The sequence below is a fragment of the Gymnogyps californianus genome, unplaced genomic scaffold, assembly GCF_018139145.2.
Source record: "Gymnogyps californianus isolate 813 unplaced genomic scaffold, ASM1813914v2 HiC_scaffold_44, whole genome shotgun sequence".
NCBI lineage: Eukaryota > Metazoa > Chordata > Aves > Accipitriformes > Cathartidae > Gymnogyps > Gymnogyps californianus.
In genome coordinates, this window is record NW_026114334.1 from 168,043 (window position 1) to 184,915 (window position 16,873).

Consider the following 16,873-nt stretch of genomic DNA (forward strand, 5'->3'; position numbering starts at 1 on the left):
CTTTGGCAAGAGCTCGCATTCCTCTTCCCTTCCACCTTCCATCCCTCCAGACAAGTTACAACTTTCCTCCTTTCCTCCAGTCTATGCAAGACACACAGACTGCCCCTCCACCTCCACCTCCCTCCCCTTCTCAAAGAACACCACACTCTTCAGCCTCCACTCCTCGCAAGGACCCAGCAAATAACACAGCAAGGCAATCATATGGCAAAGAACACCTCTGCTACATCACAACGGAATCCACCACCCTCTGTAACACAAGACCAAGCCCCAGCTACTTCCACATCCCTGCAAGCAGGCTCCAAAGACTCCAAACAACCCAGGGGGTCTTTCTTTAGGGAAATCAAACCCATCACAGCCAAGCACGATGATCCTGCAAGAAGGCTGAAAAAGCATGGGGCAACCACAGCTCCCGAGCACTTCATGTGTATCTCAATGAGGAGCTATTCCTCTGGCCTCCTTTTCCACCTGCACACTGAATGGCAAACTCGTGCTTTCCTTTCAGGGAGGCACGCACTGCCAGAACAACACAGGGCCATTAGTTCCCACGGAATACCTCCCACTTCATTAGCATCATCCACCCTCACAACACCCAAACAAAAGCCACAAGAGTAACACCACGGCATGTTCACTCAGAACAATCCCTTGGCTCCCAACACATCCACTCCATCAAATGGATTGTGGTCCCTCCTCCATCCGTGCTTGCTGCCGCCTGCTCACCCTGTGCCTGGGAGCAGCAGCAAAGGAACGAGAGCAGGCAGTGGTGCTTTGCTGCTCCAAACCTACAGGCATTACAATCCAGGCAACATTTGCTCGATCCAACATGAAGATACCACAACTAAACAGGAACAAAAGTACACCGTCTCTCAAACATCTCGTCTTTATTACAAGACACATGTGAAAACATCCACTTTAGGTGGGAGTGACTTACCTGTAGCATCACTGGTTGCTGCTTCTGAAAAGAAACATTTCAGGACAGGACATTTGGGTTTTAAAGGATATTTCCTTAACATTATCAGAGATTCTGAGGTGTTGGACAGAAAAAGAATGACTCATGTTGTGCCAAAATGTTAAACCATTGTACAGTCTGCTCCTTGAGCTCTGACCGGCTTGGTGCCGTGCCACTTCCCTGGGGAGCCCTGTTCCAGTGACTGACCACCCTCTCAAGTCAAGAACCTTTTCCTAATGTCCAACCTGAACTTCTCCTGATGCAGCTTCCTACTTTTCCTCATGGCCTATCGCTGGTGACCAGAGAGAGGAGATAGCACCTCCCCTCCCTGCCCCCTCGAGGAAGTTGTAGACTGCGATGAGGTCACCCCTCAGCCTTCTCTTCTCCAAGCTGAACAAACCAAGTGACCTCAGCTGCTCCTCATAAGTCTTGCCCTCGACACCTTTCACCATCTTGGTCACCCTCCTTGGGACACACTCTAGATTTTGATGTCCTTCTTCTAGGGAGGCACCCAAAACCGCACACAGAACTCGAGATGGGGCGGCACCAGTGCAGTGTAGAGTGGACAATCACCTCCCTCAACCGGCTAGCCATGCTGGGCTTCATGCACCCCAGCACACGGCTGGCCCTTTTGGCTGCCAGGGCACACTTGACTCCTATTCAACTTGCCATCCACCCAAACCCCCACATCTCGTTCGCAGGGCTGCTCGCCACCCTCTCGTCCCCCAATTTGTACCTATAACCAGGATTACCCTGTCCCAGGGGCAGAACCTGGCACTTGCTCTTGTTACTTTCCATACGGTTGGGATTGCCCAGCTCTCCAGCCTATCCAGATCTCTCTAAGGCCTCCCTGACTGGCCGCCAGCCTGATGTAACCCCATTGACTCTGACTCTTTGACCCCAACCCATCAGCCAACTGCTCACCCAATGTATTGGGACTTCTCTTATGACAAGCATTATGACAGCTGTATGAGGGACATTTTATCCAGAAGGATACCGTGAGAGACGGTTTCAAAAGCCTTGCTAAAATCCAAAAAACCCACATCTACTGGCTTCCCTTGGGCAACTAGATGGGTGACCTTCTCATAAAAGGAAATTAACTTACTTAAACAGGACTTTCCCCTCGTGAACCCGTGCTGGCTACGACCAATGACTGCAGTCTCTCTCAAGTGTTTTTCAATAACTCCCAGAACAACCTTCTCCATAATTTTTCCAGGCACTGAAGGGAGGCTGACAGGCCTGTCATTACCAGGCTCTTCCTTCTTACCCTTCCTGAAAATTGGGACAACTTTTGCTGGCTTCCACTCAACTGGGACCTCTCCAGACTTCCAAGACCGTTGAAAAATAATGGAAAGAAGTCCCGCCATAACATCGGCCAGCTCCTTCAGTACCCTGGGATGAATCCCATTGGCCTCCATAGACTTATGTGCCTCCAGCTGGAGCAGCAAGTCTCAAACAAGTTCAGAGTTGGCTGGGAGCTTAGCATTCCCCCAGTCAAGGTCTTCCAACACAGGGCTCTGGGGTCCCAGGGCCCATCATCGGTGTGAAAGACAGAGGCAAAGAAGGCATTAAACATCTCTGCTTTCTCTACCCCTATTTGTGAGGAGGTCGACCTCATCAAGTAACAGACCGATGTTATCTCTGATCCTTCTTTGGTTGTTAACATATTTTACGAAGCCCTTTTTGTTGTCCTTCACACTGCTGGCCAGCTTGAACTCTACTTGAGCTTGGCCACGTGAATTTTCTCCCTACAGTGGCAAACAGCAGCTCTGTAGTCCTTCCCTGTCACCCATCCTTCCTTTCAATGTCCGCACACTTTCCTCTTCCACCTAAGTTCTAGAGGATCCCTGCTCAGCCAAGCCAGCCTTCTGCCCCGCTTGCTTGACTTCCGACACTTTCGAATTGCCTTCCTGCGCTCTTAAGAGATGGCAGGAGTATGGTTAAAAAGTGGCCAGCGTTCATGGACCCCACTACCTTCAAGAGCACATTCTCAGGGGACCTTACTAACTAGTTCCTTCAGCAGCCCAGCTCTGCTCTCCCCATATCCAGCGTCAAAGTTTTGCTGGCAGTTTTTCTCCTACTGACAATGATTTGAAACTCAACTACTTCATGGTCCATGTGACCCACAGCACCAAGCACCTCTTCACCCAGGAGTCCCTCTCTCTTTACAAACAACACATCCAGGAGGGCACCTTTGCTTCTCGGCTCCCTTAGTACCTGCACCAAGAAGTTATCTTCAACATCCTGCAGGATTTTCCTGGACCTGTTTGGGTCTGCTGTATGATATTCCCAGTTGACGTCTGGGAAGTTAAAATTGCCCATAAGGACAAGGGCAGCTGATCGAGAGACATCCCTTCATTCCTTGCAGAATGATTCATCAGTGTGGTCATCCTGGCTGGGTGGTCGATAGTAGACTCCCACAACAACAGCCGCTTTATTTGCTTTTCCCTTAATCCTTACCCAGAGGCTCTCGACCCTGTCGTCGCCAACTGCAAGGCCATACAATCCAAACCCTCCCTTATATACAGCACCACCCGCCCGCCTCACCTGCCCTGCCTAGCCCTCCACAAGAGCCTAGAACTGGCCATCACGCCACACCAGTCACAGGACTCTTCCCACCAAGTTTCGCTTAGGCCAATGACGTCGTAGCTCTGGGACTGGGCCAAAGCTTCTAGCTCCTCTCTTCATTCCTCATGCTCCACGCATTAGCATAGAGACATTTCAAATGTGTTCCAGTCTACTCAGCACATCGTGGAGCACACTGAAGGACCTCGCTAGCACACCGTCCCTCACACGCTGGCGTGCCGCCCCAGGGCTTATCACTAGCGAGCCTCGTTTTATCCCCTTCCCCTTCAAATCTACTTTAAAGCTCTTTCAATAAGCCCTGCTAACTGGGTTTTTTAACAACATCAATGGCTGTGGAAGCTGCTACAGATGCCCACCACTACACAAGGACAGCACATTCAAGTGCTACCCTCCCACAACACCTTTCCCAAAACAACAGGGAAAAGGTTCATCAGACAGGATTCAGCACTCTGCATCTCACCAGCTCTTACCAACACATTTCCTACGTCACTCAGGCAGCAGCACAAGGGTCTCTCCCTGCTGAGATACATTCACAACCTCAAAAGAATCCCATTCCACTGCATTGAAAGGCAAGAAGAGAATGACTGGGCACAAGGCTATGCAGAACTTCTGGAGCTCCTGACAGGATTCCCGCCAAGTACCACTCTCTGCCACAGCTCTTCTTGAGGTTTTTCAACTGGCATCCTCTTTCCCGTGCCCTGGGAAGCAGGATCTCCCTAAGCGGACATGCTCCACCTCTTCCCCAATGACACAGTCTGTGTTCTGACCGCATCTCCATTTCCTCAGGCAAGACTCTTCCCCGCCAAGGTCACCCTCCCTGTGATGGAACCCTCCAATGGAAGTCATGCCCTTCTGTGACAGAAGGCCTCCAACTCCAGACCCTTGGGAGCCTGCAAAAGGATCCTGGGTGAGAACACTTCGTGCCCATCCTGCCTCAGGCTTTCCTCTAGGCATCCTCCATTCCCACTCCGACACATGCGTTCTCAAGACAAGCACATCATCTCCCATTGCTGTCTTCTCATGACATGGCCCATGGTCTTCCCTAGGATTTCCAGTTCCCACAGACAAGTCCTCCCACTGCTCACAATCACTCGTCACAGCAAGAAACAGCCAGGCCCTACTCATGCCACGTCCAACTTCACCTCTGCAACATGCCACAGTTTCCTTTCCACCTCAAGCTTGCAGACCCTTCCATCAATGACACCACCATAAAAATCACACAGAAGGTATCATATACACGGTGTCCCACACGCTCTCTGCTGCTGACCTGTCATGTTTGGCAAGGCTTCAGCTATCTCAGATGGAAATGTGGCAGAGCTGGGAGCAATACTCACACAAGAAAACACCATGACTCTTTCACTTAGAACATCTCCTTGATGCCCAACACATCCATTCCATCAAATGGATTGGGGTCCCTCCCCATATCTCCTTGCTGCTGCCTGCTCACACTCTGCCTGGAAGCAGCAGGAAAGGAACGAGAGCAGGCAGCGGTGCTTTGCTGCTCCAAACCTAAAGGCATTATAATCCAGGCAACATCCGTCAATCCAACATAAAGATACCACGACCGAACAGGAACAAAAGTACAGCTGTCTCTCAAACACATCCACTTGAGGTGGCAGCGACTTCCCTCTAGCATCGCTGCTTGCTTCTTCAGAAAAGACACATTTTCAGGGAGGGGAATTGGTGAAAAAGAACATAGGAAATTAAAAAGAACATACGGGGCTGCAAAGCCACTCACTGTCTGGCAGAATCTTCCCAGATGCGTCAGCTTCACCCTGAATGCTTTTGCCTTTTCACAAATCTCAGATGGAAACACCACAGAGCTGCACGTAAGAACGGAGTTCTTCAGGATTCTGTGATTAGAGCTGTGACAGCTCTAATCCCAGTCCACAGGGGTTTTTTCTTTCAGAAAAACACACCAAATGCTGAAGCGCAAGCGGTCTCACGATGTCAACTGGGTGAGAGAATTGCTACGATGGAAAAACAGAGCTGCGTTCCTGTGCAGGGTTTGGTGTGTACATGCACATATCTGAAGGAGTTAATAATGACAAGACGACACCATCTCCTCCATGGCCACCTCTGCAAGTGCACAAGTAGGGGAAGCTGAGTGCACAAAGATTAAACCCACCTCCTCATGTGCCCTTACAAATCCTGCCTGAGGAGGTTGCCGTGATGGCAACACCAACAGCTGTGCAAGCTCCTGTAGATGCCCACCACTCCACAAGGACAGCACACTGAAGCACTATCCTCCCACAACATCTTTCCCAAAACACCAGGGAAAATATTCATCACTCTGCATGTCACCCCCTCTTACCAGCACATTGCCTTCGCAGCAGGCAGCAGCACAAGGGTCGGCCTCTGGTGCAAGGTACTCATAACCTCAACAGACATCTGGGCATTTCAGTACCACACACTGTCTCAAGATCCAGAAGCCCTCCAACTCCAGACCCTCGCAGCATGGGAAAGGATCCTGGGCAAGAACACTTCTGTGTCCATCCTGCCTCAGGCTTTCCTCTAGGCATCCTCCATTCCCCACTCTGGGACATGCATTCTCAAGACAAGCACATCATCTCCCAGCTGTCTCTCATGACATGGCCCATGGTCTTCCAACGATTTCCAATTCAGACAGTCTTTCCACTGCTCAAGGTCACCCTTCACATGAGCAGATGCCCAGGCCCTACTCGGTCCACTGCCACATTCACCTCTGCGACATGCCACTATTTCCTTTCCCACCTGCTCACTCCAGCATTTCCAGACCCTTCCCCTGCTTGTAGCGATGGTGTCAGGTAGCTCTAATGCAGTGGCATGATTTCCTTCTGTGAGAGAACAACCCGAATGCCGACGAGCACAGCACTGTAATGGATGATACCTAATGCATAGGACAATCTGGGGTTTTTTAAGAGAAGGTTTCCAAGTCTTCATAGGCTCCCAATGCTGATCCAAATATTGAAAGACTAGCAAAACAGGCCAGCCTACATCACACCACGTCACTTCTCCAGACAGGAACGGAAGTCGATAGCACGATTTGGCGGCGTGGGAAAAGAAAAGAAAATTCCCGTTTCTCACACCTACCTTGTCACACTCCTCTCCCTGAACACTTTAGACTGCTAAGTAGAGTGATAGCATACTTGGAAAAAAACAACAGAGGAAAAGTCCAAAGCCTTCCCCACTTTCTTAATGATTCTGGTGGAGAATGAAAAGGGAAAATTACTCCACGGGGAGAGAAACCCTGAAGCCTCAATTGTCACCTCGCATCACGGCTCTTGCAGGGGACAATCACACAGAGAGGACAGACTTTTCCACAAGAAAACTTTCCACATCTCATACCAGCACAATCAGCACTCTGCAACGCGAATAAGGCACCAAATAGCGCTGGGGCACTGTCACCATCACAGCCTGCCTGTCTTGCACTCCTTCAGCAAGCTCGCGTGCAAACGCTACACACCCCAAGCAAGAGCGTCTCGAAAGCTGGTCGTGGCACCTCTCATCGCAGTCGGCAGCGATTTTACTCTACGGGAGAACAGCTCACACCCACAGCAGCAAACCTCAGCTGCCGACGGTAACCGCCGCGGGTGCGGCAGTACCGCTAGTTTCCCCCCCAGCGAGAGCGAGGGGCTCCGGCAAGGACGCGGAGGCAGATGCAAAGGTGCCGTGAACACCCTTGAGCACCGCCAAGCACCCACCGCCGCAGGCCCCGCGGGCTGAGCCCGCCTCCCACCAGCGCCTGCCCAGGCGCGGCCAGAACGAAGACCGCGAAGAAGGGCGGAGGGAGACCGCGAAGAAGGGCGAAGGGCGAGAGGCCAGAAAGGGAGGGCCACTGACCGTGTCCAGGAGAGCGGGCGGCTCCGGCTGCGTCTCCTTCGCCGCGGGGCCGGGCGCGGGGAAGTTGGGCTGAAAACCATCAGGTCGCTTTGCCCGCGCCGTCCGCCACGCACAGCTCCGGCTCTGGCGCTGCGAGTACGACCAGCTCCCACTTCGCTGGCGCACACCAGCGTCGCCGGCCCGGGCCCGACACCACGCCGCCCGCGGCGACCACCGCGACGCCCCGTACAGCACCACCGCCAGCACGAACACGCTCGACACCGCGCAGATGGCCACCACCAGCCACACGTTCGTCGCCGACGCCGACGCCGCGCGCCGCCCTCCGCGCCCGCCGCCGGCCGCAGCCCCGCTCCCGACGACGAACGACGACGACGACGACGAGCCCGCGGCCGCCAGCGCCGCCTCGGCGCCCTCCACCAGCGACACGCTCAGCGTGGCCGTGGCCGAGCGCGCCGGCTCCCGTGGTCCCGCACCACGATCACCAGCCTCTGCCGCGGGCCGTCCGCCTCCTCCAGCGCCCGCGCCGTGCTCACCTCGCCGCTGTACAGCCCCACGCGGAACGGGCCCTTCCCCCGCGGCTCCCACAGCTCGTAGCGCAGCCACGCGTTGTAGCCCGAGTCCGCGTCCACCGCCCGGATCTTCGCCACCACCTGCCCCGCCGGCGCCCCCCACGCCGCCCACCCACAGCGCCCCGAGCCCGGACCCGACGACGACCAGCCCGACGCCCCGGGCCCGGCCCGACGCCCGGCGCCGGCAGCAGCGCCGGCGCGTTGTCGTTCTCGTCCACCACGAAGAGCTGCACCGTGGCGTTGCCGCACAGCGGCGGCTCCCCGCGTCCACGCCCGCACCTCGAACTCCAGCACCTGCACCTCCTCGTAGTCCAACGGACGCAGCGCCCACACGCGCCCGCTCTCCGCGTCCACCGACACGTAGCTCGACGCCGCCCGCCACCCCCCGCCCGCCCCGCGCCCCCGCCCACGCCCTCCGCCACCGAGTACCTCACGCGCCCGTTCCCCGCCTCGTCCGCGTCCCGCGCCCACAGCCGCGCCAGCTCCGCGCCCGCCGCGTTTCTCCCGCGCCAGCACCGTGTACACGGCCTGCGCGAACGCCGGCGCGTTGTCGTTCACGTCCGACACCGGCACCCGCACCCCGCGGCTGCCGCGCAGCGGCGGCGCCCCGCCGTCCTCCGCCCGCACCTCCACCTCGTACTCCGACACCCGCTCCCGGTCCAGCGCCTCCCGCAGCACCAGCGAGTACGAGCCCGCGAACCTCGCCACCAGCCCGAACGGCGCCGGCGGCCACACCGCGCACCGCACCCGCCCGTTCGCCCCCGAGTCCCGGTCCGACACGCTCAGCAGCGCCACCACCGTCCCCACCGACGCGTCCTCCGGCACCGGCACCGACAGCGACGTCACCCACACCTCCGGCGCGTTGTCGTTCACGTCCACCACCTCCACCACCACCTGCAGTGACCCGACAGCGGTGGGTTGCCCTGATTCCGCTGCATCCACTTGCAGGGATAGAGACCAACAACCTCAAAGTCTAAGTCACCCTAAGACGGATCTCTCCGCGTTTCTGTCGAGCTCAAACGTCTCCTCCATCCTGCGGGAACACCTTCTGGAGAGAATACGAGATATTCCTGTTCGTCCCTCATCCAGATCCGTGGCGTTTAGTTCTGATCACTAAAGTGCCGCGTTCCGTATTTTCCGGCAGCTGCACTTTATACACCGACTGGTTGAACTGGGCGCGTTGTCGTTCGTCCAGCACCGAGATCACCAGCTCCATCGTGCCCGTCAGCGACGGCCGGCCCCGTCACTCGCGTCAACACAACCGGTGCACAGGCATCGTCTCGCGGTCCAGAGATTTCGCGAGCACCGGAATAAGGCTCATCGTCTTCCTCGGTTTTCCCAGATCCAGAGAGAAGTGGTCGCTGGGGCTGAGTGTATAGGAGAGCTGCGCGTTGGCTCCGATGTCTGCATCCGACGCCCCTCCAGCGGGAACCGAGCGGGAGGGGAGTTCTCCGTAAACTGAGGTTTTTCCGGGCGGCGGGGAAGAGCGGGGCGTTGTCGTTGATGTCGGTGACCTCCAGCTCCACGTGGAAGACGCGCAGCGGCCGCTCCACCAGCACCTCCAGCCGCAGGGCGCACGGCGCGCTCTTTCCCGCACAGCTCCTCCCGGTCCAGCCGCGAGCTCACCACCAGCGCCCCGCTCGCCCCGCTCACCTCCACGCTCGCCCGCCGGCCCTGCGCCACCAGCCGCAGCCGCCAAGCCTCCGCCTCGCCCGCCTCCAGGCCCAGGTCCTGCGCCAGCCGGCCACCACCGTCCCGGCTTCGCTTCCTCCGGCACCGAGTACCGCACCTGCCCGACGCCCAACGCCCACCCCGCCTGCAGCAACAGCACCCGCACCACCGCACCCCAACACACGCCCATCGCTGCCGCCGCCGCCGCCGGCACCCGCCGGCCCGCACGGCTCCCCGCCGCCGCCCGGACGCACCGCCTCTCCTGCCCGCCCCGCGCCGCCCCCCGCGCTCACAGCCGGGCTCTCCGCCGCACCGGCGCGGAGCCGCCTCGCCGCTCCGCCGCCGTTTCTGAGCCTGCAGCGACCCTGTGCTGCTCCGCCGCCTCACACGCTCCCACCAGCGCCCGCGCCGCTCATCTCCTCTTCCTCTCTCCCTGCCCTTCGCCTCTTCCTTTTCTTCTCTCTCTCTCTGTTTCGTTTTCCTTCCTCGCTTGCTCGCTCTTTGCTTGCACAGATTCCTTTCCTTCCTTCTTCCTCTTTCTTTCTGCCTTTCTTTCTTCTTTTCTCTTTCTTCCTTCCTTCAGTGCTCTCTCTTTGTTCGTTTCTTTCTTCCTTCTCTTTCCTACTTTCTTTTCTCTTCTTTCTTTTCTTTCTTTTCTTTTCTTCTTTTCTTTTCTTTTCTTTTTTTTTCTTTTCTTTTCTTTTCTTTTCTTTTCTTTTATCTTCTCTTTCCTCCGTCTTCTTCGTCTTTCTTTTGTTCTGTCTCCGTTTTCTCTTCCTTTCTTTGCGATCTTGCCCTGCTGTACCTTGTTTCTTGCCTCCTGCGCGCGGCGGCGACGCGACCGTCAAAGACGGAGCCATCAGCGCTAATTACGGGCCATCAGCGCCGGAGCGCGGTACTCTAACCAAGCGGAGGCTCTTAGGGATCAGCTCCCTTCAGCGTCTACAGAGAACGTCAGTGCACCCTGGTAACCTCCTCTATCGTCTCTTGCTTTCTCTTTTTTGTCAGCTTCCTTCCTTAATTGCTTGCTTCTTCCTTTCTTCCTTTCTTCCCTTCTTCCTTCCTTCTTTCTTCCTTTCGTCTCTCCCCCCCCCCACCTTTCTATAACAGAGATAACGTCGGTGCATGCTAGTAAACCCGTTTAATGGTTCATCCGTTATCTTCTTTCTCTCCAGTGTTCTTTCCTTCCCTCTCTGCTTCTCCTTTTTCCCCTTTTTATCCTTCTCTCTCTTCTTTTCCCTGTTCTTCCCTCACCATCTCATTTCTTCCTTCTTTGCCTCTTCTCTCCCTCGTTTAACACGTCTTCTCTGGCTACATCACTCTCGCAATGGAGCATGACACGCCCCTTTGTAAAAACTCTCATTCCTCTTCCTCACCACTTCTCATCAAGCCTTGCACAGGGCCCGAGTACCGAGGATACTGTGGTCCTCAACTCCAAGCAGCGTGTAGAGATAACGTCGGTGCATGCTGGTAATCTCCTCTATCATCTCGTCCTTCCTTTCTCTTCTGCTTCTCTCTCCTTCTTCCGTGCTGGCTTTTACTTGCACATTCCTTCCTCTCTCCTCCTTTCTCTTCCGTTCTCTCCTCCTTTCTCTTCCTTTCACCTTTCTTCTCTTTCCTCTTCTTTGCCTTCTCTTCCTTCACTTCCTTTTTCTTTCCTGCCTCGCACTACCCTCCTTGCCTCCCCCTTCTTCTGCTTCCGTATTTCTGCTTTTCTTTTCCCCTTTACAAAATGTTTTCTAAATGTCTACATCCTTCTTGCCGCGTAGCACCGAAATGCCCTTGGACAAGAGCTCTCATGGTGGCCTGAACCCCTCCGGACAGGGAACAACATTCCTGCTTTCCTCCGGTCGATGCAAGACAGACCAGAGGATCAGAACAGAATCCACCACCCTCTGAAACACAAGACCAAGCCCAGCTACTTCCACATCCCTGCAAACAGCTCCAATGAGTCCAAACAACCCAGGCGAGTCTTTCCTTCAGGACTCAAACCCATCACAGCCAGCATGACAACCCTCCAGGAAGGATGAAAAGCACGGGGCAACCACAGCTCCCGAGCACTCTTCATATACCTCAGTGAAGAGCTATTCTTCTGGCCTCCTTTTCCACCTGCATGACAAATGGCAAGCTCTTGCTTCTCCTTTCAGGCAGGCATGCACTGCCAGAACACCACACCAGGAACCTCTGTCCCAGGGACTTCAAGGTCCCATGGAATACCTCTCACTCATTAGCATCATCCACCGTCAAAAGCCATGAAGGAAACACCACGGCACTTTCACTGAGAACATCCCCTCGACTCCCAACACATCCACACCGAGAAATGCAGTAGGGTCCCTCCTCCATCCGTGCTTGCTGTCACTGCCTCACACTGTGCCTGGAAGCAGCAAGAAAGGAATGAGAGCGCAGTGGTGCTTTGCTGCTCTCATAGAATCACAGAATCATGCAATATTGCAAGTTGGAAGGGACCCATAAGGATCATCGAGTCCAACTCCCAATCCAGGCAACATTCCATCTTTCCAACATGAAGATACCACAACTAAGCAGGAAGAAAAGTACAGCTGTCTCTCAAACATCTCTTTAGGTATGAGCGACTTACCTAGCATCACTGCTTGCTTCTTCAGAAAAGCAACATTTTCAGGGGTGGGGAATTGGTTCTAAGGGACATTTTCCCTTAACGTTATCAGAGATTTCTGGGAAGGGACAGAAAAAAAATGACCCACGTTTGGCAAAAGCCTTGAAATCCCTGGACAGTGCGCAGTGCTCCCTTATGCGCTTCTATCACGGGGGAAGCAGGAGCAACGCCTGAAAGCTAAGGACATTCTCTCAACATCAGCCTCAGCTCAGGGGACTGGAAAAGCCATCCCCCACGCTCATGGCCAACTGCCTGAAACTCTGCCACCCGACAGCAGCTGCCAAATTCAGCAGTCTGCATCTCATCCACTGTTACCGACACACTGCCAATGTGAGAGAAGGGGAAAAACAAAAAAAGATGGAAGTTTCTGGTAAGAGGAGAGAAGAAAACCAAAGGATCCCATTCCCCTGTATTGAAACGCAAGGCTTGCCAACTTCTTGAATAGGGAGAGCACTTCTTCCATTCCCTAGCAAGACTAAGAGCAGAGACATAACCAAGGAGAGGTTCAGAGAAGGCTGGCCAATTTTGATTGACATTTGGAAAAGCTTCTGTTGGACCAACACCATTCCCGTCAAAAACAAGTGATCAAAGGTGTCTATGGCAGATGTCTTCACATCTGGCAGGAAGAGCACAGAGAACACTGAGGCGCAAGATATGCAGTACTTCAGGAGGTCCTGAGACAATCCCAGGCGAGCAACCCTGTGCGCCGGGCGTCTTCCTGACGTTTTCTACTGGAATCCTCTATCCCAAGCCCTGGGAAATGAGATCTCCAGCTAAGCAGACATTCTCCAGTTCTTCACCAATGACACAGTCCATGACGCATAGCATCTCCATTTCGTCAGGGAAGACTCTTCCCCACTCAAACTCACCCTCCCCGTGATGGATGCCCCAAGCCCTACTCCGTGCCACTCGGAGGATCGCTCCAATAGAGTTCCAAAAGATTCTGTGATTAGAGCTGTGACAGCTCTGATCCCAGTCCACACGGATTTTATTCTTTGAGAGAACCACACCAAATGCCGAAGCGCAAGAACACTCACCATATCAACTGGGTGGGAGAATTGGTACCACAGAAAACCAGAGCTGGGCTGCTGTGCAGGGGTTGGCCTGTACTTGCACATGTCTCAGTTAAGCATGACAAGGGGACACACCACCTCTACCGAGGCCATCTGTGCAAGTGCACAAGTACAGGCATCAAGCACACAAAGATTACGCCCACCCCCTCATCACATCCGCTTACAAATCCCGCCTGACGAGGAGCAAGGAACCATCATGGCAACATCAACGGATGGGGAAGCTACTATGGATGCCCACCACTACACAAGGACAGCACGTTGAAGCACTCCTCCCACAACACCTTTCTCAAAACAAGGGAAATGGTTCATCAGACAACGTTCACCAGTCTGCCTCTCATCTCCTCTTACCAACACATTGCCTACGGCAATCGGGCAGCAGCACAAACGACTCTCTCTGGTGGGAGATCTTCATAACCTCAAAGGACACTGTGGGCATTTCAATACCATGTGACTATCTCAAGATCCAGAAGGCCTCCAACTCCAGACCCTTGCAGCATGGCAAAGGATCCTGCGAAAGAACACTCTGTGCCCATCTTGCCTCAGGCTTTCCTCTAGGCATCCGCCATTCCCCAGCCTGCAACATGCGTTCTCAAGACAAGCACATCATCTCCCATTCTTGTCTGAAGACATGGCCCATGGTCTTCTCAAGCATTTCCACTTCCCTCAGACAAGCTCAAGGTCACCCTGCACATCAGCAGATGCCCAGGCCCTACTCAGTGCCACTGCTACTTCACCTCCATGAACATGCCACACTTTCCTTTCAGTCTGGCTTTTGTGGACCCTTCCATCAATGAGAGCACCACAGAAAAACATGCAGATGGTATCGCATACACGGTGTCCAGCACACTCTGCAGCTTACCTTTCATATCTTGTACTGCTTCAGCAGTCTGGTGGACATCTTACACACCTGGGACCAATACTATTTCCAAAGAGCATCATAGAATCATTTATGTTGGAAAAGACCCTTGAGACCGTCGAGTCCAACCATTAACCCAACACTACCAAGTCCACGACTAAACCATGTCCTGAAGCACTATGTCTTTTAAATACCTCCAGGGATGGTGACTCAACCACTTCCCTCGGCAGCCTGGTCCAATGCCTGACAACCCTTTCGGTGAAGAAATTTTACCTCATATCTACTCTAAACCTCCCCTGGCGCAACTTGAGGCCATTTCCTCTCGTCCTGTCACTTGCAACAACCTATCACAAACAACCCCCGTTCCCTCAGCTGCTCCTCATAAGTCTTGTTCTCTAGACCCTCCACCAGCTTCGTTGCTCTTCTTTCAACACCCTCCAGCACCTCCATGTCTTTCTTGTAGTGAGGGGCCCAAAACTGAACACAGTATTCGAGGTGCGGCCTCACCAGTGCCGAGTACAAAGGCATGATCACTTCCCTAGTCCTGCTGGCCACACTATTTCTCATACAAGCCAGGATGCTGTTGGCCGCCTTGGCCACCTGGGCACACTGCCGGCCCATATTCAGCCGGCTGGCAACCAACACCCCCAGGTCCTTTTCCTCCGGGCAGCTTTCCAGCCACTCTTCCCCAAGCCTATAGTGTTGCCTGGGGTTCTTGTGACCCAAGTGCAGGACCGGCACTTAGCCTTGTTGAATCTCACACAATTGGCCTCGGCACATCGATCCAGCCTGTCCACACCCCTCTGCAGAGCCTTCCTACCCTCAAGCAGATCAACACTCCTGCCCAACTTGGTGTCGTCTGCAAACCTACTGAGCATGCACCGATCCCCTCATCCACATCACTGATAAAGATATTAAACAGAACTGGCCCCAATACTGAGCCCTGGGGAACACCACTGGTGACCGGCCACCAACTGCATTTAACTCCGTTCACCACAACTCTTTGGGCCCGGCCACACAGGTTTTTACCCGGCGAACAGTACACCCGTCCAAGCCATCAGCACCACTTTCTCCAGGAGAATGCTGTGGGAAACGGTGTCAAAGGTTTTACTAAAGCCCAGGTAAACAACATCCACAGCCTTTCCCTCATCCACTAAGCCAGTCATCTTGTCAGAGAAGGAGATCAGGTTAGTCAAGCAGGACCTGCCTTCCATAAATCCATGATGTCGGGACAGCTCTAAGGGCAACATGGCTTCACTAAGGGCAAATCGTGCCTGATAAATTTGGTGGCCCGCCTACGACGGGGTTACAGCATTGGTGGATAAGGGAAGATGCCTGACATCATCTACCTGGACTTGTGCAAAGCATTTGATACTGTCCCGCACAACATCCTTGTCTCTACAAGGGAGAGACATGGATTTGACAGGTGGACCATTTGGTGGATAAGGAATTGGCTGGATAGTCACACTCAAAGAGTTGTGGTCAACGGCTCGATGTCCGGGCAAAGACCAGTGACGAGTGGTATCCCTCAGGGGTCCGTATCGGGACCAGTATTATTTAACAACTTTGTGGGGACATGGGGGATTGAGTGCACCCTCAGCAAGTTTGTGGATGGCACCAAGCTGAGTGGTGTGGTTGACCCTCTAGCAGGAAGGGATGCCATCCAGAGGGACCTTGACAGGCTAGAGAGGTGGGCCCATGCAAACCTCATGAAGTTCAACAAGGCCAAGTGCAGGGTGCTGCACCTGGGTTGGGGCAATCCCAAACATGGATACCGGCTGGGCGATGAGTGGATTGAGAGCAGCCCTGCCACGAAGGACTTGGGGCTATTGGTGAACGAAAAACTGAATACGAGCCGGCAATGTGTGCTCAAAGCCCAGAAAGCCAATCGTCTCCTGGGCTGCATCAAAAGAAGTGTGGCTAGCAGGTCAAAGGAGGTGATTCTCCCCCTCTACTCCACTCTTGTGACACCCCACATGCAGTACTGTGTTCAGCGCTGGGCCCCACCATAAGAAAGACATGGACCTGCTCAAGCGGGTCCAGAGGAGGGCCACAAAGATCATCAGAGGGCTGGAGCACCTCCCCGATGAGGACAGGCTGAGACACTTGGGGTTCTTTAGCCTAGAGAAGAGAAGGCTCCAGGCAGACCTTACAGCGGCCTTCCACTACTTAGAGGGGCCTACAGGAAAGATGGGGAGGACTCTTTATCAGGGAGTGTAGCGATAGGACAAGGGGAAACGGTTTTAAACTGAAAGAGGGTGGATTCAGATGAGATATTAGGAAGAAATTCTCTACTGTGAGGGTGGTGAGACACTGGAATAGGTTGCCCAGAGAAGTTGTGGATGTCCCATCACTGGAAGTGTTCAAGGAAAGCTTGGACAGGGCTTTGAGCAACCTGATCTAGTGGAAGATGTGCCTGCTCACTGCAGGGGGTTGGAACTAGATGATCTTTAAGGTCCCCTCCAACCCAAACCATTCTACGATTCTATGATCATGGCAGCATCAACAGCTGTGGAAGCTGCTATGGATGCCCACCACTACACAAGGACAGCACGTTGAAGCGCTATCTTCCACAACATCTTTCCCAAAGCAGGAGTGAAAAGGTTCATCAGACAGTCTTCAGCTGTCTGCATCTCGTCTCCTCTTACCAACACATTGCCTACGGCATCAGGCGCAGCACAACGCACTGTCTCTGGTGGAGGTATTCATAACCTCAAA

At 54.2% G+C, this 16,873-nt stretch overlaps 1 pseudogene; it reads right to left on the reverse strand.

Moving 5' to 3' along the window:
- Positions 1–6,853: 6,853 nt before the first annotated feature.
- Positions 6,854–9,784, reverse strand: LOC127028825 (protocadherin alpha-8-like; annotated as a pseudogene).
- Between the last annotated feature and the right edge of the window lie 7,089 nt (positions 9,785–16,873).